Source organism: Amblyomma maculatum, chromosome 4, assembly GCF_055883805.1.
Source record: "Amblyomma maculatum isolate TAMU_Amacu chromosome 4, ASM5588380v1, whole genome shotgun sequence".
In the NCBI taxonomy this organism is placed as follows: Eukaryota; Metazoa; Arthropoda; class Arachnida; order Ixodida; family Ixodidae; genus Amblyomma; species Amblyomma maculatum.
In genome coordinates, this window is record NC_139347.1 from 11,032,725 (window position 1) to 11,054,656 (window position 21,932).

The window sequence follows — 21,932 nt, forward strand, 5'->3', positions numbered from 1 at the left end:
CGAGAAAAAGTTACCCATACAACCTTTATACGAAGGAAGCCAGCAGCCTCTGGCGCCAGGGGAAACATCGGAACGTCTTTGCGATAATTAGTAAGGGGAAATAAAAACGTTATTATATAAAATGTAATAATCAAGAGACTGCGAAGATGACACCATCCCGCTGCCGCGGGATAGAAACTCGATTAAGGCGGCAGTTAATCTATTTATTTGAAGACCAGAGGAGCCTCACATGCGGAAAACGAATGATCGGCTAACCGAGGACGGATTATTAGCCACAGTCATTCGCGTGTTTCGAGCCCTGCAGTGGTGTGTTAGATGAGGGGCAAGAAGGTTAGGATGGAAAGTGAAAAAATAATGCCGCAAATAATGAGTATGAAAAATCAGTCCGCATTGATTCTGGACGCGATAAGATAGTGTCGCGAGCCTTTGAAATCTTTATTTGTTGCTTTCAACAGCCGTCAGCATGCGGCCCTATCACTGTGATTGCGCGTAATTCGAACTTGCGTTGTTTGTTCATGCTATGTATCGCGAAATGCGCCTTTATTACTTCTAGCGCAGCGCGAGATGCACCGAGATTAGTCTGGAATGATTGCAAGCAGGAACAGGTGTCTCCGTATTACACCGAAGTTTTGTAGTATCCCTTGACTGGTTTATTTAGATGCCTCTGCGCGGACTTTAAATTGAGCACTGCCGAATGCAACGGACATTCGTAGATCGACGACCGACGAGCACGATTGCTGCTTCAGACGCCAGCGTGTTCCTTTATTTAATTTCTTTTTGCGGACGCTGGTGAGCCAAATAAAAGTTAATTTAAGTGCAACACTAGTTTTCTTCGGTTGCTGCTTTCCACCTTATCACCACCACGTGACATCTGGTGACACCCACTACAACCCGTTAAAACAGCCCTGAATGTGGCACTCTGGAGGGCTTGTCCACAACGCACCAAACCAGCCGTCGACTTCAAGGCTTGCCACCTGAACACGGGCTACTATCGACTTCTACTTGATCTCGGACAAAAACTTCGACATACGATGGCCTAGTCAACAAACAGCATTCGTTCCTGTTGTTTAGAAGCAACTCCGAACGATACCCATTTTCCAACGCACAGTAGTAGAAGATCGATAGGATGGCTGGAACAATACGGGAAAGTGGCAGCCTTCAACAATTGGGCCGATGTTTTAACACACTGGAACGTCTTCTTCGCACTTCAGGGCATAGCCCGTGCGTGGTACGAAAACCACGAGTCCTTCTCTAAAAAACATGGGAGGCATTCAAAAAGGAGCTCTTGAAGGTATTCACTAGCGTCGTGAGGAAGGAAGAGCCGAACTGCTCCTTCATTCCAAGGTGTAGCTTCTCAACGAGCTGGTCCTCGCCTACGTTGAGGAAATAAAGTGCTTCTTTTGTCGCGCTGAGCCAGCTGACATGCCTGCAGAACCTGCAGAAAAGTAGCGGCATGTTTCTAATGCGCGCTGTCAAGGAGTCTCTCTTTGCCGGCTTCGTAAGGAACCCTCCAAATACCATTGTCGACTATGGAATGGAACTTGAGCCCGACGATACAAAGACGTTCATATGCAGCGAAATCATCTAAGGTATATAGGGAAGCAGCTCTAGCAGGCACTTTTCAATCAGTACTACGTCAATGAACTATCTTTTTCTTCTGCCGCATTAGTTCCGGCCGCTTGTTGCCGACAGACAATAATTAACTTCATTCGTCGGCTTCGCTCACTTCTTGCATGTATCCCTGTCCGTTTTTCACAGTTCACCATTTATGAAGAAAAGGCGTTCAGAAAATCAAGCAAAAGTAATAACAATGAAGCAAAGCACAGATTTATTGTGCAGCGGATATAACTGGTAGCCTCTTAGACTAACGGAATAGGCAATGCATCAAACTGGGAGGCAAGAGCAGCAGTGATAATAAAGAGTCGGATTGTGCGAATGAGGCCATGTGGTTTGAAGGGCTCATGTGGCTGCGGCTGTTGAGGGACAGTGTACTTTGGAGGGATAAGGGAGAAACCTTTGTTGAGTCAAGAGTTCAGAAGTTCTCTACTATTTGCTTTTACTGGTACAAAACTCCTCATACATTAATGTGCAGTTTATATGAAGTTTACCCGCAGGTCGCTGACACAGTAAAAAATCCGAGAGCGCTACAGAATATGTACTGGAGAAATGCATAAGCTTGGGCATTGTTACTGGACATGGTATATCGCAAGCCCCTTGTAGAGATTCTATGCTGGAGAAATTATGGTAGTAGCTGTGTCGTTGCCGACATTGTGTAGCAAGCTGCTCATGCTCTTTTATTGTTTTCTTCGATTAAACTATGCTTTACATATTTTATGATCACTGTTACTCATTTTATTTCTGTTCTTTATTTTAAAACAGCCAACTTGGGGTCACGTGACACACATGCAGGCCCGTCACACTTCTGGGCACACGATTCTTGCCACATGTAACGTGACCGGAAGTATGGCACCCCATCAGAACGTCGCCATTACTCTGTCTTTTTCATCGTCAGATTGACTTTTTGGCTATAATTATTTACGTAATCACTAAAGTTTACCAACACAATTTCCCAGACGAGATTTTTTCATCCTCTATCTAGTACAATCATTCGGTTTTCGGTAACTCATTCGGTTAGGATGAAATCGTGCACACTACTTTTGGGTACGCCAAACCTCAAAGATAGGCACTTAATGCTTACGCATTAAAAATGGACCGAGTGCTTGGAAGGGACCGAAACATTAGCCTGAATGATGTAGAGACCTTTCGTCGGCTGCATTAAAATCTCTATATTTTTACACCCCTTTTCATTTTTGGAACGAGCTACAGTCATATTCATTTTAACTACGAAATAGCCAGAAACGCCTGACAAAACATTGACTTCATGTGTACATCAGGAAATAGTTTTACTCAAAGAAGATACCCAAAGCGAACTTATTGCTGCACTGCATGTTTATGTGCTTCCGAACTATTTGTTTTAAACTATGGGTAAAGCGCATGTTAATTATGGTGGTGGCCGCTTATCGCTCACGCGCACCAGGCTGCATTTCGTCCTGTCTTACATTAGGAATGCTGAAATTACCAGCAATAACAACATTTCCGCTCTGAACACATGTCTCATGCAAAACGTTGTTCATTTGTTGAACATTGTAGCATCTTTTCCAGGAGGGCAGTGCACTGCACCAGTGATCATTTCTCGTCGCCTGGATAAATTTTTCAGCTTACAGTTTCAGCATCCGCATGCGGAAAATTCATGAAATCTTTATTCTTTTGCCGGAATGTATAGGCACATCATCAAAGGAAAACTCCAACCATCCTCTTTTCATTTTACAGTAACCCAAAGTTTCGAAGCCAGCTCGGCTCCTTCTTCAGGGATGCATGACGCAGGGCTTAGTGCAGCTGTAAGTAAAGGAACAGAGAGGCGCAGAAGAGGGGGCATGATGTGGAGGTGGGTGTGAAATAAAGGAGAAGGAAGGGTGGATGGTAAAACTAAGGATGAGTCTCGATGCCGCAGGTGCAGGGGGAGGGGGCAAAGGGGGGATGAGGTTAGGTGGGTGTGAAAGAAATAAGAAGGAAGGGGGGTGGGTAAGATCTATGATGAGTCACGGTGCCGCAGGTGCAGGGGTGCCCACTGGCGTCTTACAAGATCTTCGTTCCTTGCTAGCCACTTGCCCCGCCGGGGTGGTGCAGTGGTAAGACACCCGACTACTGTGCCGGAGTTCCCGGGATCGAATCCCGGCCTCGGCGGCTGCGTTTCGATGGAGGCGAAACGAAGTGGCGTCCGTGTGCTGTGCGATGTCAGCGCACGTTAAAGATCCCCAGGTGGTCGAAATTACTCCGTAGCCCTCCACTACGGCCCCCATTTCTCTCTATCCACTTGCACTCCCACCTTCATCCCTTCCCTTACGGCGCGGTTCAGGTGTCCACAGAGCAAGTGTGACAGATACTGCGCCTTTCCCTTCCTATGAACCAACCTTACCTTGCTAGCCACTTCAATGAAAAAAAAAAGACGTCAGCGGGCACCCGCGCACCATTACTCATCATATATATTTCCTTCGCCCCTTCCTTCTCATTTCTCTCACACCCATCTAACCTTCTCCCCCTTATGCCCCCTCCACCCCTGCACCTGCGGCACCGTGACTCATCATAAGTCTTACCCTCAGCCTTCATTCTCATTTATTGCACACCCAGAGAGAGAGAAAAACGCGCGCAGCAACAACAGCCATCGTGCACCACCGAAGCAGTGGCGGGTGCAGTGACGGCCTACAACAGATAAATTTCAGTGGCTGGCTAGTCCCGCCGCAAACAGCGTTGACCTACCGTCCCAGCCCCGTAGGATCAGCAACTGCCACCATTCACCACCTCGGACCTGCCCCCCCCCCCCCCCCTTCTCCTCCTCTTCTTGATATTCGGCTCAGTATTCCAGACGCCAACAGCCCCGCCGGGGTGGTGCAGTGGTAAGACGCCCGACTACTGTGCCGGAGTTCCCGGGATCGAATCCCGGCCTCGGCGGCTGCGTTTCGATGGAGGCGAAACGAAGTGGCGTCCGTGTGCTGTGCGATGTCAGCGCACGTTAAAGATCCCCAGGTGGTCGAAATTACTCCGTAGCCCTCCACTACGGCTCCTCTTTCTCTCTTTCCACTTTCATTCCCACCTTCCTCCCTTCCCTTCGGCGCGGTTCGGGTGTCCACAGAGCAAGTGTGACAGTTACTGCGCCTTTCCCTTCCTGTGAACCAATTTAATTTACAGACGCCAACAAATTTTTGTACATTTCTACGTCAACGCTAGCGATCCACCGTGTCGGCGCGTACGGTTTGCAGGAGGAGGGCAGCGCGGCGGTGTTTACGGTGGTTGAGAAGGTGCTGCCATCGTATACGATGCTTGATCGCGCTGTTGACTCCTCGTCGGACGGCACTCTGTAAACTACGTTATATATAAGATATTTGTAAATGCAGCTTCGTTCCGCCGATCACCGCGTCGCCTCGGGAGCTGTACGTAATGGAAAATGGCCGCCTAACCGAGAAGGGCAGTGAGCTGTGTGACTATAGCGAATCGTGATTGACCGTGGTTAAGCTCGCTAACTTCGGTTAAGCGTAACCGTAGGTAAGCCGGCCGCGTAACTAGCATATTTGTTGGTCAGGTGGTTGTTTAGTTCGCAGTTGGGATCCGACCAGCATGCATTGCATGTAGTTGTTTCTGCCTCCAATTCTTAATGAATTGTCTTGATTACTAGATTATTAAGGCGGAAGCCTTTAAGCTGTCATCTTTGTCAGCATGATCTGTCGGCAGAGGGTGTCACCCCTTCGAGAGCGAGAATTAAAAATAATAAACCTTTTTTTCACTGGGAATCGAACCTCCATCCCTTCCTTGGATCCCCAGGTGAGCGCTTTACCAACTGCGCCACGCCCCGAATTTTTTTTTTCTGACATGGTATTTATTATACAGAAAGGGTTATGTACACAGACTATTTACAATTCCTTCAGCCATTGCTGAGATGCACAACAGAAGACGCAACTTTTTAAAAGGCAGGCAAAAATAAGCACCGTGTCACCAGCGGAAACCAATCAGGTTGAAAGTCATTTTCATCATAAGTGTCCTTCAGTTGCAGCATCATTCTGCTAAAATGGAGTCTAGGTGGAACAAAAGGTTCAGCGTTGCGATCCGACATGCGTGTCTTCCACAAGCTATGAAGTCCAATAAGGAAAAACGTGTCATATGGTTCGTAATCAGATTGTGTAACAGCAAGATACCGCACATTGTACGAATTTAGAACAGTCTTTCTTTAGTGTTCTTTGCAGCACATCCCAAAAAAGAATTTCGTCTTTGCAATTAATGAAACAGTGCTCAATTGTTTCGGGCACATTACACAGACGGCAGTTTACAGAAGATACAAAAATATTTTTTCTATGGAGCCATGTGTTAACAGGTAGAGCTTCGGTGTGTAATTTAAATAAAAATGTTTTCGTGCAAGGAGAAATCTGCATTTTGCGCACCCTTTTTAACACATCATGACCCTTAAAACCAAAGTATAAAGAACGATACAGTGGTGGCGGAAAAGGCATTACTACCAAATCCTTGTATAGTATCTTGCGCGAAACAGGATATAAGTACTCATTCGAGAATCATACTGTCAAAAAACTCACCGAAGCATAAACTTCCTGCATAAATCCTAGTAACTGCGGGCGATCAGTAAAATCTGAAGAAACCACTAAGTCGGGAAGCAGATTCATGAAATTAACTTGCAGGAATGCTCTAATAATCGGATGTGAACAATCACGAAAAAAGAAGAAATGTGCAGCTAACTGTCTTAGATACAGATGCACTAAGCCGAGCCTGAATAGGTTATCACGCCGAATCGGTTCAAAATTGGATGACCAAATAAACGTCACAAATATTCGGTGAAAACGCTGGATGTAATGCCTAGCACAGTGGAAGACCTGAAGCACATAATAAAGTTTTGTCGCCAAAAACATTGCAGGCCTGAGCCCGACCGAATATTGAAAGCCGATAGGGGACAAATGTATTAGCATAACGCTGGACTACTGGAACGCGCTCTTTCCAGCAATTTGAACTTGACTTAAATGCATGCAGTGGAACGCCTAGATATTTAGGGGGCACACATGACCATTCAATTCCTGCATAAAGGGGTGGTGTTGAGCCCCACGAACCAAACCAAAGGCCGGAACTCTTGGAGTGATTCATCTGAGCACCAGAAACAACGCCAAATTCTTCTATGCTGGATATAACCTTTTCTATGCTTGGTTTGTCAGTGCAGAAAAACGCAAGATCATCCGCATATGCAAGCACTTTAACCTCATTTCCAAGGAGAGGGGAGCCATGGATACTGATGTTATGTAAAACACTCTGACAAAGTGGTTCCAAGTAAAGAGCAAAAAGCAGTGGAGACATCGGACAGCCTTGCTTTACAGAAGAGTTGATTGGTATGGGGCTTGATAGGTGGCCATTTACAATTAGGCAAATCGAACAATTTTCTATAGCAAAGTTGCACCCCCTTCAGTACTACAGAACCAACGTTCGCTCGTTCCAGAAGAGAAAACAGGAAAGAATGACGAACTCGATCAAATGCTTTTGCGAGGTCGACCTGAAGTAAAGCAACCTGATCGTGAGAGCAGGAGCACGATTCGAGGACTGTGCGCGCAATATGTACATTACTTTGTATGGCTCGGCCCCTCAAGCCGCACGTCTGGTGAGGGCCAATGAGAACCGACATTGCGAACTGTAGGCGATTTGATAAAATTTTGGCGAAAATCTTGTAATCCACATTTGCCAGTGTGATTGGTCTATAGCCTTCCATTGAGCGTAATTTTTCTTCATCAGTACTCTTTGGAATTAGGGCTGTGTGGCATTTTGTAAAAGTATCGGGAAGGGCTTCTAGATCAAAACTTATCGCGAAGACATCTAGCAGGATAGGAGCAAGAACAGTTTTAAAAGCTTGGCAAAATTCAGAGGAAATGCCATCAGGACCAGGCGTGTTTGAGAGAGGTAATTGATCAATTGCCACTTCTACCTCTTGCTGCGTGAAAGAGCTACTAATTACAGAACAATCATCTTCTGATACAGGGGTCCCCAGGGATGTGAAACGCGAGATGTTAGAATTCTTACAGGAGGGGTGGCACTAAACAACATCGAGTAATAACCCACGAATGCGGACGTAACCTCATTCATACTCGTAACCAATGTGCCATTACGCGTAATTCCCGGAATAAGCTTTGCTGTCGCATGATGACGTTCATCAAGCAAAGCTTGCCGCGTCGGCCGTTCGCAGTGCAAAGCATGCTTGACACGAGATCGAATTAAGGCACCCCTGTATCGTTCCGCATCATGCCTTTGTAACTCACTTTTGACACTAGCAATTTCGTCCGTATATGATCCAGAGGATTCACATTCTAGCTCATACAGGTTACACAAGTTTTTGTTAAGTGTCTCCTCCTGATGTTTCCTGTAGAAAGATTTAATTGAGCCAAGTGCAATTGCTATCGCACGTACTTCCTGCTTGAACATTTCCCAAGCGGCGAACAATGGTAGATTTCTGGAAAAAACATGATTGGAGCTGTGAGCGCACACGAATGATGAATTCTTGACCATTTACCAGCGATGAGTTTAACTTCCAAAGTTCCCACTGCGGCCTAAACTTTGAATGGTGATTGCCACCGAGCCGGGCTACTACCATGCTATGATCAGAAAACGAAACCGGTATAGTTTCGCAAACAAGCCAGCGGGAAACTAAGGTACAAGATGCATAGATCCGGTCTAGACGAGCGTGAGAATGCCCCTGAATGTCGGTGAATGATCTAAAAGCATGGCAGGACGCCCCTGTATCAACCAGTCCCACATCTTCTGGAACACTGAACAAAAGTTCCCCACTCCTGTCACTGCGTGCGTCTGGACTAGAACGATCTATGGGGTTGCAAACACAGTTGAAGTCACCCATTAGCACAAGATGTCGGTCACAGTCAAGTAAGCTGGCTATGTGTTCAAAAAAACTTATGCGCTGTGTCACAGTATTAAAAGCATAAACATTAATTATCCGCCATGGCTTCCTAAAGAATAGAAGATCGCAACATATCAACCGACCCTCGGCGTCGATGTTATAAGTTAGGCCAGTACAAGGCAGCGTCTTTCGCAGAAACAGAAAACAACCTGCCGACATGCCCACAGCATGCGCAACAATGACATTAAAATCTGCCAAAAAGGGCTGTAGCGCCCTCTCGGTTTCCTCCTCTATCTCTATCTTCGTCTCTTGGACTGCCACAATATCTAGACGCCTGCTGTGCAAAAGTCGGCGAAGTTGCATCTGTCTTTGGCGAGACCTAAGACCCCTTACATTCAGAGTTGCAAGCACTATCTCTTCAGAGACCGCCATGGTGACAGCACATAGCTTTGCCTACAATTCCATTTGCCTCTCGGAAGACGTCGAAGCCGCCTCCGAACTACCGCCAGGCCTCCTCGACCGCGAACGCCGGCACTTCCCTTTGTGCTTCGACGCTCGACCGCGACGACGATGCTTGTTGCCAGCTTGATCGTCCTCCTCACTGGACTCGGAGGCACATGATGCACGGCGTTTCAAGACTGGCTCATCGGCAGCTGCGAGCCCGTCAGCCACAGGAACTTGGCCCTGGTCTGGACGTTGTTGCACAGCAACGGCCACAGGGGTCACAATATCCGCGGTGACATTCGCTGGGTGTTCGGGAACGATTGGTGGATCGTCTGCGGTTGGCTCCTTGTCCGAAGCTTGACACGACATCTCGTCCAAGGCCTGAGACGCTGAGTTGTTCTCATTACCCTCGGACGCATGAGCAGTATTTTGTTCCTCAGTATCCTGTGGAGTAGCACTTGAGGACTCGGCCACGACGCCGACAGGAAGGTCGCCAGACGCATCAATTATCTCAGACGCGTCCATGATGTGCTCCCGTAATGCTTCGTCAGGAGGCCGGACTCGGTGCCGAAGCTTGTCCGCGTATGTAACCACACACTCCTCTGCTGTGTGGCCGAAACGCCGGCAATCTTCGCAACGCGGCGTACGGCAGTGCCGACGAATGTGTCCTACACGGTTGCAGCGGAGACAGAGAGGTGGTCGGCCAGGTATCAAAACGAGGCTCTGCACACCACACACAGTTAGCTGATGTGGAACGTCACCATACGCAAACCCCTTCGGCAAGAGTCAAAGTCACATCTCAGCTGAGCGTCTTCATCTGTTCCATATCGGCAACTTTCCAGTTTTCCCTCGAAATCGAGGTGACTTTGCCATAAGCGTGTAGAGTTTCACAAATAAAGGAGTCATCCAAGCGTTCAGGCAGCCAGAGAAGTTTCGCCTTTATCTCCTTCGGTTCTGGATCCACAACAACACAGCGACGGTTCTTAACCAATACATCTCCACATGAGACTAGTTTTGCTTTAGAGTGCGCCGATTTACATGTAACCATCCAGACATGCGAAATTTGAAATTGTCCGATAGAGCTTATTTCTTCCAAATCCACCACGTTCCGAAGGGCGTCTCTGAAGTCTTGGGCACGGTAGGGGCGACTGGCGAGGTCAGCATGCAGAAAAAAATTACCGACGATTACGTTGCTTCCTAATGCGAAATTTGATCGCAGCAAATAAGCTGTTTCACCTTTTCGATAGATTGAGGCAAAGAAATCGAGCAACACATGTATGCGCTATCACAGAACTTTTTTTTTTTTATTTTTCACACGTATTCCTTTAACAAAGACTCCACTAACCGTTCTTGACAGTCATGAAGGAAGCTTTGTGGTCGGAGAAATAGACTGATATATGTTCGACTTGGTACACCAATGCTTGATTCTCAAAGACGGGATCTATACAAGTGCCTCGCGAGGTTGTCACAGCCGTGGGACGCGTTACGAGCGAGAGGAATAGGATACGAAGAGGCGTCCGTGTGCTGTGCGATGTCAGCGCACGTTAAAGATCCCCAAGTGGTCGAAAATACTCCGTAGCCCTCCACTGCGGCTGCTCTTTCTCTCGTTACACTTTAACTCCCACCTTCCTCCCTTCCCTTACGGCGCGGTTCAGGTGTCCACAAACTCGTGTGACAGATACTGCGCCTTTCCCTTCCTGTGAACCAATTATTATTATTATCTACGCGGTCACGTTGTCTTGACTCGCTAGCGGCGGCAGCGGCATCAGACGCTGCTAGCGCTTCCTCCGGCGACCCCCCCCCCCCCCCCCCCCCCCCCAAACCCCGTTCCTTTCCTTGTGTTCTCCGGCTGCTCCGCGCTTTCTGCGAGGCTTCGGTTGCCAAGGGCCGCTTAAACTGGGGGGATGAAAGTGGGGAGGCGCTGGCTACGAGGCCGACGCCGACGCCGACGCGAAACCCAGGAACGAGCGCCAGAGAGCTGCGCTCTAAAACAGAATCGACGACAAGCTTACCAGTTGGGAAACGGGGAAGGACAACACGGTAATCATTACTGCTGGCATTAACCTGAGCAATACCTCTGCCTGAGGCCGATTGAACCTGTGTAGCGGAGAGCATCGTGAAACGCTACCCGCGCCGTGAAACGCTCTTCATAATTCCCCTAGTCTACCGTAGATAGCGGGATTCCGCGAGTGACATATACTGCGCCTTTCCTTTCCTGCAAAGGAAGACGCATTCAATAAAATTCTGGTTCTGTTCGACAAGGGCGCGCGACGTACCGTCACGACAGGTCATGACGTCACCAGGCGGTTCATGCTAGGGTGCCTTAGGGTGCCTCGATGTAGCGCGCCCCCCTCCGAGGGCCTGCGCATCGAGGCACCCTACAGCTGGGTGTCCGAACCAGGCGTCCGTGCGGCGCCTTTCGTTTGGCGCTTCATCGATCACCGCACCCCACAGTAAACAGAAGCAGAACCAGAGGCGTTAGTACGGCAGGCATCAGCGGTGTTTCAAATTGATTTACAGGAAAGAAAAGGCGCAATATTTGTCACAATTTTCCGGAAACACATGTACCGCTCCGTAAAAGAAGGGAGGAATATGGGAGTGTAAGAAGTGAGGGAGATAGTGTTGCCGTATTGTGGAGGGCTACGATCCACCGCGCTATACTGGCTTTCGCCTCATCGCACTTTAGTGGTACAAAGTGCGCTCTAAAATTTTTAAATTCTTCTACCCACGAACAAATGTCTTATGTTTTTCTGTTATTGGCTATTGGCTCCCTGTCTTACAGAGTGCTGCCAATTTTGAAATCATATCGCAATAAACTCACAAAACAAGCGCGAGACTGTTGTGCGCTAGCTATTGACTGACGAGATGTATCTTCTTTACTAGCAGCATCGGCACTAATTTTACCTGAAACCTCCTTAAACGCTTTATATAGACTACTAAATCCTAACTATACAGCAACAACAAAACCACAGAAACACCCGCCGCAGCTTCGAAGAGAGCGACGAACAGTTATTTGACACCCTTGCCGACACCTACCTCGGAGTCATATCAACCGAATATCGGGAAAGCTAATTTTGTACGTGGCGCCCTTAACTTCTGTGTTTAATATTTTAATGCGAAAACATTTTTTGTCTCATATGTGGCGTCCCCCGCGTGTGTCGGCAATGCGTGTCGGCGAATGTGTGGACAAATCCGGCATATCAGACCGCTGGAAAAATTAACAAGGTTTCAACTAAGCTTAGCCGAGTTAGATGTGCGAAATCACAGTTTAATTCTGTGTAGCTGTTGGTTGGCATTTTTTTTTTCTCGCTCTAAGTTTGATTTGGTTACGGTCTAGGATATACACACATTAGGCAACATGCTTACGTTTACGGCGTCTTCTCTCCCGTTCCAACTCGTCCCGCCGTACACGCCACGCTTCGGCCGAAACAGTAGAAGGATCCGACTCACTCGTCATCTTGGCATGGTTTGACCTGCCGTAGAATTTGCGCGGTGCACCTATGCAGGCAACAATACCGTGCACAAAAATGCCAGTCGCATCGCGTCTGGGCTGTCACTATCCGCGCCAAACCAGTGAGACTATCTTGTTGTCTGGCTAATCCGATATTAACCCTGTCCCAAGGCGTGACGGAGAGGAATTTTGTCAGCGCCCGTCAACACACCTATTAAAGACGCTGTGTGTGCGGCCCCCTCCTCACCTCCCTTTGGGCAGCCTCTTTTGGGCCCGCGATAAGCCCCTCAGTTGCCGCTTAACTATCGGCAATAGTGAGTAAGCTGTTGCTGCTTGGCTTGGCAAGGTTGCACTCAAGGTCAAAGCACGCACTTACTGGAGGCCCGGTTAGACCTCATGAAGTAGTCCATTCGTACCAAGAAATCTCCACGCTAGGAATCGAACCACAATCTTCCATGTTTCAGCCGCGTCCGCTGACCACTACTTTACGCCGACTTCCTGCGAGTGGGCTTATAATTTTCCTGTCAAACATAAAGACGATGAACAGTGTTGAGGCAGATAAATAACTAAATAAAAAAACAATTGCAAAAGGAAAATATGTAAAAATGAATAAAATGTAAAATTTTTAATAAATAAAGCAGTTAAATATATAGAAAGAAATAAAAATGAAGCTTAAATGCTTTTGCATTACTGCACATCAAAAAATTGAAGTGGACCCAGTGTGCTTTTTACCCGAAGTCAAAAGATTGTACATACGTGCAAATAACAGGTAGCGATTTTAGTGTTACCTTCAGCCGCCAGCACAATCTTGCATGCAGGTGAGGGCCACTGATGGAAGTTCTTTTTTCAATCGCTTGATTGATGCGCAATTTTGAAAATGTGAAATGGTGTCAGCGAGGGTAAGCCATCAAAGAAGAGATGCGCATGATGCTTCTTTCGTTGAAAAAAAAAAAAATCAAGAAGCAGAAAAACGATAGAGCATAGGAAAAGTGTGAAAAGAAAATCTCTGAGAGGATTGATTTCACCGCAGACTCGACTTCTGATAGGAACAGCGCTGGCGTTCCCGCTGAACTCTAAACCTGTAAACTTGAACACCCTTATTTAAAATTTTGATTTGGAGCGAGGAGCAAAGAAGACTGTAAAACTTGGGGCGCCACAAAGCTCGCCACCTCAAAAAGCTTCTGAAAAAACCCGCAAGCATGTTTATAGCGCGCCAATTTGAGTCTCTGCCAACCCCGGCCTGAGCCCTTCGTCTCTCCGAGCAAAACCTGTGAAGCCGTCCGAATTGAAAGTTTGCACATATGCGATGGAGAAGGGCTGAGATGGAATGTAAGGCGTGGTGATTACCCACAGATTCAGGACGGTATATATTTGTATATATAGAGATAAGAAAAACATCGCGCCCGGCGTTAGGTGGAGGATGTCCCGGCTAGTGCGCAGGGACCATTGGCCATTTCTTCTGACTTGTATAGGAGAGAAACGTGATGGGCGAAACAGCTCCATGCATGTGTTCCCCGAAAAATAAATCTGCTCGGCATAGAAGACAGGCTCGGACTTTCTTTCTTTCTTTCTTTCTTTCTTTCTTTCTTTCTTTCTTTCTTTCTTTCTTTCTTTCTTTCTTTCTTTCTTTCTTTCTTTCTTTCTTTCTTTCTTTCTTTCTTTCTTTCTTTCTTTCTTTCTTTCTTTCTTTCTTTCTTTCTTATTATTTTGCTTGTTCTTTTTTACGGCTCCTAAGTCCTGTCTCAGTCCTCGGAATGCAGCCCAGCTCTTTTATCACTTTGTGAGGAAAGAAAAAGACACAACCTGGGAAAATAATCTAGTGGAACAGTGTAGACCAACATCGTGTTTACAAGAAAAAAAAAAAAAAGGCCGCTCGGGGATGCCACGAAAGAGTGGGGGTGAAAAATAGGCTTAGCTTCCGTAGCAATACATGGAAACGGGGTTTTCTAATTAGGTTTTTGATTTCACACTGCGCCTGTGATGTCGCGCTTCAGTGCGGAGCAACCATGAACATCATAGAACAGATTCGATTAGTACGAAACGTCATTTCAAAGCAGGAGTAAATTACAAAGGCTTTTCGTCACGTGCGTGTGATGGGGGATTTTACATATGCTCTTATTTTTTCAAAATGTCTTTTTCAAATTGACTATGCGCATGTGCGTACACCAAGTGTGTGCTCTTCCGTTCTTTCATTAAATCGGTTGTCAGTTCTGCGCCGTCGTTGTCCACTTCTCCTCTTTGTCACGTTTTTGTTGCGCACTTATATTGCAGTCTATCATGGTTCACCAACTCGCCCAATCAGTTGTTCTTCTACAGTAAATTACAAATGCCGCGAAACACACAGATGCATGAGGTGAGACCGCTGCTCGCAGAAACACAGGTATACGTAAACCTCACCGATATATATTTTGCCTTCCACAGAACCCCAGTGGTGGCGGCAGATGTGTGAAAGTTGGCGAGCGATTTGTAGAAGACAGTGACAAAGTACGCGTGTCTCATTTCGAATGCAATCTATATTTACCCGCTCTGAAAAGTGTGTATATGAAATGTACTTTCCAACATGCACTTCCGAGCGAAAACCGTGAAAGAGTATCCATCAGTGTGCGCCATATTAAAGTCTGGCCACTTACGGAGTACCTTGAAGTAGGCATGACCGTTGCAAAATCTATCTCTCAGTACTTCAACTAGAGTCGGGGTGGGGGAACCGAGCTGGGGGGGACGGGGAAGCTCAAAAGCGGCATCTTGTAGGGAGCCTGTCTCAGACGCCGGAGACCCGGCAAACGCATTGCGGTGGTGGAATGATCCAAGGGCCAAGGGCCGCATATTCGGCTAAGAGCGAGTGCTCGCCCTCTACGGAGGCCCATATGGGAGGTCGATTTGAATTGTTTGACAGTCAAATCCTACGCTGCCCACATTCCCCTCCAACTTTCCATAACCCTATCCTAATTCCTATTTCCCATAACCCTTCAACCCATCCCTTCCGCTACTTCCCAGGGGAGATACCTGGGGTCTCCCCGGGCCCGCTTCCTCGGCTGTGGGTCGCTTTAGTAGCACCTCCCCCTTTTATTTAATAACTTCCGACCAAAAACTTTTGTCTCATTGACCTATTCATTTATTTTTCGAATTGCGGAACTTTCTCTCCCCGCGATACATTAGTGGTGCGGGCGGAGTCTGACTTTGGACTCCATCTTACCTTGTGTGTGTGTGAAGCCAGACATACCCTCGTAAGGCCTTGTCCGCTAGGCGTTTCTTCAAATCGCGCAAACTTGTCAAGTGTCTAACATGCTGCCGTATGCGCTAATTTGCCTGATAACACTGTCGTTAAAACTATACAGTTTATACTTACCGTACGCCATAGCAAGGAAAAGAAAGAGAATGGCGCACCGTATACCATATATGGTGGCGCAGACGATACGCTCGATTCGAGCGCAGAAAAGTTCAGCTTCCATGAGCGCGACCCGTATGTGTAAACACTGCGTAGATAAGTCTGCTATGGTGTGCGGTTCGTTTACCGTGTTGTGTGAGACTATTTTCGTCGTAAACGTCTGTGTAGTTTGATTGCTAGTATTTTGGAGGGAATTCAATCAATCATTTTATTTCAATAAATATAGAAATTGCAAAAAAATGTTGGGCCAATAGCCGAAGCTAGTTTAGGCCCGTACATACATACATACATACATACATACATACATACATACATACATACATACATACATACATACATACATACATACATACATACATACATACATACATACATACATACATACATACATACATACATACATACATACATACATACATGCATACATACATACATACATACATACATACATACATACATACATACATACATACATACATACATACATACATACATACATACATACATGCATGCATGCATGCATGCATGCATGCATGCATACATGCATACATGCATACATGCATACATGCATACATGCATACATGCATACATGCATACATACATACATACATACATACATACATACATACATACATGCATACATGCATACATGCATACATGCATACATGCATACATGCATACATGCATGCATACATACATATACACAGCAGTGGAGACACGCTAAAGGACATTTAACAAATGTTTTCAGGCTTATACACAAGCAAACGTAACAATCAATGAGCACATAACAGCAAAGAAATGAAAAGCAGGCATCAGTTCAGTTCAGTCGTTCAGTCGTGTCCGACTCTTCGTGACCCTATTGACAATGTCACGCCACGCTTTCCGGTCTCTCACTATCTTCCTAACATCAGATAACTTCATCTGCAGTGCCTCGAGAATGCCATCTAACCATCGCGTTCGCTGCCTACCCCTTCTCCGGCGACCCTCAACCTTTCCCAACATCAAATCTTTCTCCAGCGACTCCTCTCTTCTCATCAGATGACCAAAGTAGCTGAGCTTTAACTTTAGAATTTGACCCTCCAATGAGCATTCAGGGTTTATGGTCGACAATATTGACTTATTTGATCTTCTGGCAGTCCAAGGAACTCTCAAGAGTCTTCGCCAGCACCACAATTCAAACGCGTCAATTCTTCGGCGGTCAGCCTTTTTCACAGTCCAACTCTCGCATCCATACATCACAACTGGAAAGACCATAGCACGAGTTATCCGGATCTTGGTTGGCAGACTAATGTCTCTGCTCTTGACTAGGCGGTCAAGGCTAACCATTGCTCTCTTTCCCAGAAGCAGGCGTCTCCTAATTTCATGGCTGCAGTCTCCTTCCGAGGTAATCTTGGAGCCCAAGAAGAGAAAATCTGTCACAGCTTCCACTTCTTGTCCCTTGATGCTCCAGGACTTGATAGGGCAAGACGCCATGATCTTTGTCTCTTTAATGTTCAGTTTAAGCCCAAACTTCTCACTCTCTACTTGTACGCGCATCAGAAGTCTCTTGAGTTCCGCTTCACTTTCTGCCATTAAAGTGGTATCATCCGCATATCTAAGGTTGTTGATACGTTTTCCAGCAATCTTCACTCCAGCTGAAGACTCGTCCAGACCGGCCTTCCTCATGATGCACTCTGCATATAGGTTAAATAGGCAGGGCGACAGTATGCAGCCTTGCCTCACTCCTTTCTCAATCGGAAACCAATCAGTAAGACCATGCCTAGTTCTGACTGTGGCCTCTTGCCCTTCATACAGGTTCCTGAGGAGACAGATGAGGTGAATTGGAACTCCCATCTCTTGGAGAGCTTGCCACAATCTGCTGTGATCTACGCAGTCAAACGCTTTCGCATAATCAATAAAGCAGAAGTAGATGGGTTTCTGGAACTCTCTTGCTTTTTCCATGATCCAGCGAAGGTTGGCAACTTGGTCTCTAGTTCCTCTGCCCTTGCGAAACCCAGCTTGCATGTCCGGAAGCTCCCGATCCACATACTGCTGCAGCCTACCTTGGAGAATTTTCAACATCACCTTGCTAGCATGCGAAATAAGCGCGATCGTGCGGTAGTTGGAACAATCTTTGGCACTGCCTTTCTTTGGAAAGGGGATGTAAACTGACCTCCTCCAATCCTGTGGCCACTGCAGGGTTGTCCAAATCTTCTGACATAATGTATGCAGAATGTTAACAGCGTCATGGTTGAGGTTTTGAAGCAACTCAGCTGGAATGCCATCAATTCCGCTAGCTTTGTTCTTAGCAAGGCTGGCTAAGGCCCATTCAACTTCACTCTTCAGGATGCCCGGCTCGAGATCAGTGATCACAACCGTCTTATGTTGGGTTTGCACATTCGGGTCCTTCTTGTACAGTTCTTCTGTGTATTCCTGCCACCTCTTGTTTATCTCTGCGGCTTCAGTGAGGTCCTTGCCTCGTTTGTCCTTTATCACGCCCAGCTTAGCACAGAAGCTTCCTTCGATATCTTTGATTGTCTTATACAGAGCTCTTGTGTTCCTTAATTGGCTGTTGTCCTCAACTGCTTGGCACTGTATGTTCAGGAAGGCATTCTTATCTCTCCTTGCTATTTTCTGAAAATCCGCATTGAGAACCTTGTATCTTTCTCTTTCCCCCATAACTTTTGCCATCCTCCTTTCCTCAGCTATTTGCAAAGCCTCTTCAGATAACCAGTTGGCTTTCTTGCATTTCTTTTGCTTTGGAACTACCTTAGTAGCAACTTCTTGTATTATATCACGAACATCAGTCCACATCTCTTCGGGCTCTTTGTCTTCTAGATCTAATTCTTGAAATCGATTCCTCACTTCCACAGCATATTGTAATGGAACTTGATCCAGATTATACCTGAAAGGCCTTCTAGTTTTCTGCGTTTTCCTCAATCGAAGCTTAATCTTGGCAACAAGAAGCTGATGATCGGTGCCACAATCGGCCCCAGGCCTTGTTTTTACTGCTTGTATAGCGCTTCTCCATCTCTGCCGGCAAATAATATAATCGATCTGATTCCTGTACAGACCGTCCGGTGAAGTCCATGTGTACAGGCGCCTCTTGTGCTGTTGAAAATGAGTATTCGCTATGGTCAGGTTGTTTTCTTGACAAAACTCTACTAGCCTCTGCCCAGCTTCATTTGGCTCACCAAGACCGAACTTGCCTGTAATTCCGGATATTTCTTCACTCCCTACCTTAGCATTCCAGTCTCCTATGAGAAAAACGACGTCTGATGATGGGGTGCGGTCTAAAAGGCATTGTAGGTCCGCATAAAATCTCTCAACATCAGCTTCTTCAGCAGTAGTGGTCGGTGCATAGACTTGGATAACTGTTATGTTGAAAGGGTGACCTTGGATCCGAAGCGAAATCATTCGGTCGTTTTTGGGGTTGTACCCTAGCACTGCTTTGCCCATTCTTCTGTTTACTCTGAGAGCGACCCCATTCCTTCTCTTGGATTCGTGCCCACAATAAAATACATAATGGTCGCCGGAGTTAAATTCTCCCATTCCGGTCCACTTGAGCTCGCTGATACCCAAGATATCAATGTTTAATCTGTCCATTTCTCGCTTGACGATATCCAGTTTACCTTGCGTCATAGATCTTACATTCCATGTTGCTATGTGATACATCTCCTTGCAACATCGGACTTTCCGGTCGCTTCCCGACACATCCACAACTGAGCGTCCTTTTGGCTTTAGCCCAGCCGCTTCATTCGTCCTGGAGCTACTAGGAATCGCCCTTTGTTCATCCCCAGTAACATGTTGGACGCCTTCCAACCTGGGGGGCTCATCTTCCGGCGCCATATCATTAATGGTATTGTGACTGGCCATAGGGTTTTCTTGGCAGGAAATACTGGAGTGGGTTGCCATTACCTTCTCCAGGCATGCACATACACAAATTATTTTAGGCGACTTGCATAATTAAGAGAACACGGAATACAGTTCCTTATGTGAAGAAAATGAATACAACCAAGACATACACATTTGGTAGCGCCAGGAATGTAAGCATTTCTTATCTCTTTTATTTAGTGTTATAATAATATAATTCTGTCAAAATAAAATCTTTTGATGGATTTTATTTTGAATTACTCTACATGGCAGCAAGCTGGATTACACGAGAAGCTTGCGCGATTCAGAGACGCACCCATCGGATAGCGCGTCTCTTGGCGGTATGTCCGGCTCTAGAGCACAGATTTATCGGGCATTTTAAAACGAATCGCTTCGAAATGATGCGGCATGCCCTGCCACCTCTTATTAAAAGCGCTCGCCAATGTTCACCGGCTGGCTGCTTCCATTGGTATTCTGCTAAATTAAAGAAATATATTTCGATACATTTTGCTTGCATGTGTTCTGTGGGCCGCACTCTCGACTGGAACGCAAATGTGTTTCGTGGCATCTTAAAGATGCTTTTCCTTCAAAATCACTCTTACTTCTTTCACAATCTGTTCTATAGGTGTTTATGGTTGCTCTGATCTAAAGGGCAACATCACAGCTGTAGTGTGAAATCATAAATGTGATTTGAAAAATTTCGCTTCCATGTATCCCCCCCCGCAGGGGGCATCTGCTAAAGCAGATGTTTGGTGTACCGTGCGACACCACGGACCCCAGCACCCACGCTTAGCCGTGCGTGGCATCGCCGTGTCCGGGGAAAAGGGGATCCTGGTGGTTGAGCCGATGCCGAGTGTTCAGACCTTTAAGGCCCCTCGGCGGAGGCAACACACCACTTTGGCCCCAGCTTCACGTAGACGGCACCTCCGGGCTGACCCACCCGGGGGAAATCGGCAGTCGCCTTTTCCTGTTCTCCCCTCCATCTTTCACTTTCCTATTTTCTTTCTTAGAACTCTCCTGTCCTCTCTTACCTTCTTCATTTCTTCCTACTTCCAGGCGGCGAGGGTTAACCTTGTGTGGCTAGCTACCCTGAGTTACGCCATATTTGGTTATAGTTACGGTGTACAGCTGGCGTGGGCAGGAATTGACAATTTCTGTCCCGTCCCCTCGTTGGGCTCCATGGTGGGTGGCTGACACTGCAGCCGAACAGTATACTTTTTTATGGCATCTAAACTCCTTAACCCCGATCGTCCTCCTTCTAAAAGGGGGCGCACCGAGACCACCATGTTCTTCTCAAAGAACATAAACAACTTTCCTCGTTTCCACGTGGTCCACAGTGACCACGAGGAAATCACTGCACGACTTGTGTCCCCATTTGTTGTTTCTCGAACGTTGACTGAGGCCATTGGCCAGGGCTATAAGATAAAGAAACTTGGAAACGGTGACCTGCTACTAGAATTAATATACAACCATCAGTATCAGAAGCTAAGTGCAGTCGAATCATTTGGAGAAATACCGGTACAGATTAGCCCGCACCGATCACTAAACACTGCCCGAGGAGTCATCTCTGATGATGACCTTAGGTACGTGAGTGAACAAGAACTTCTTGAAGGCCTGAAGGAAAAAAATGTAACAGATGTTTACCGGATAAAAATCAGACGAGATAACAAAGAGATAGAAACAAAGCACATTGTACTCACATTTGCTGCAAGCACTCTCCCAGAATCTGTTGAAGTAGGCTACACAAAGATAAAACTGAGGCCCTACATCCCTAACCCACGCCGTTGCTTCAAATGTCAGAAATATGGCCATGGCTCTCAGAGTTGCCGTGGCCAGCTCACATGTGCAAAGTGTGCCTCGCACGAACATCCTACAGACAACTGCGAAGAACAGCCGCTTCTCTGCTCAAACTGTGAAGGTAACCACCCAGCTTATTCACGCTCATGCCCGTACTGGAAAAAAGAAAAAGAAATAATTACACTGAAAGTCACCGAAAACATATCTTACGGAGAGGCACGAAAGCGGCTTTCTCTTCCTCAAAAGCCACACTACTCCGTTGTGACGCAGCAGGGCGCGGCATCACAGCGGTCGTCGGCACCTGCCCAGGAAGCACACAGTTCTTCCAGGGCAGCGCCACCTGCGCCCTCGGTGGAGTCAGCTAGCGCTACTCCACCACCACCCGCAAAGCTGGCTGCGCGGACCCCCAGGTCAGCCGGCCCAAAGGCCTCGACCCATGAGTCGAGGCCTAAAACTGACAATCCTGTGCTTTCTGCACAGTCGTCCACCGCATCTGAAGATGCGATGGACACAACTTCTTCACCCCAGCTGCCTAGGCGGCAAAGCTCACTGGA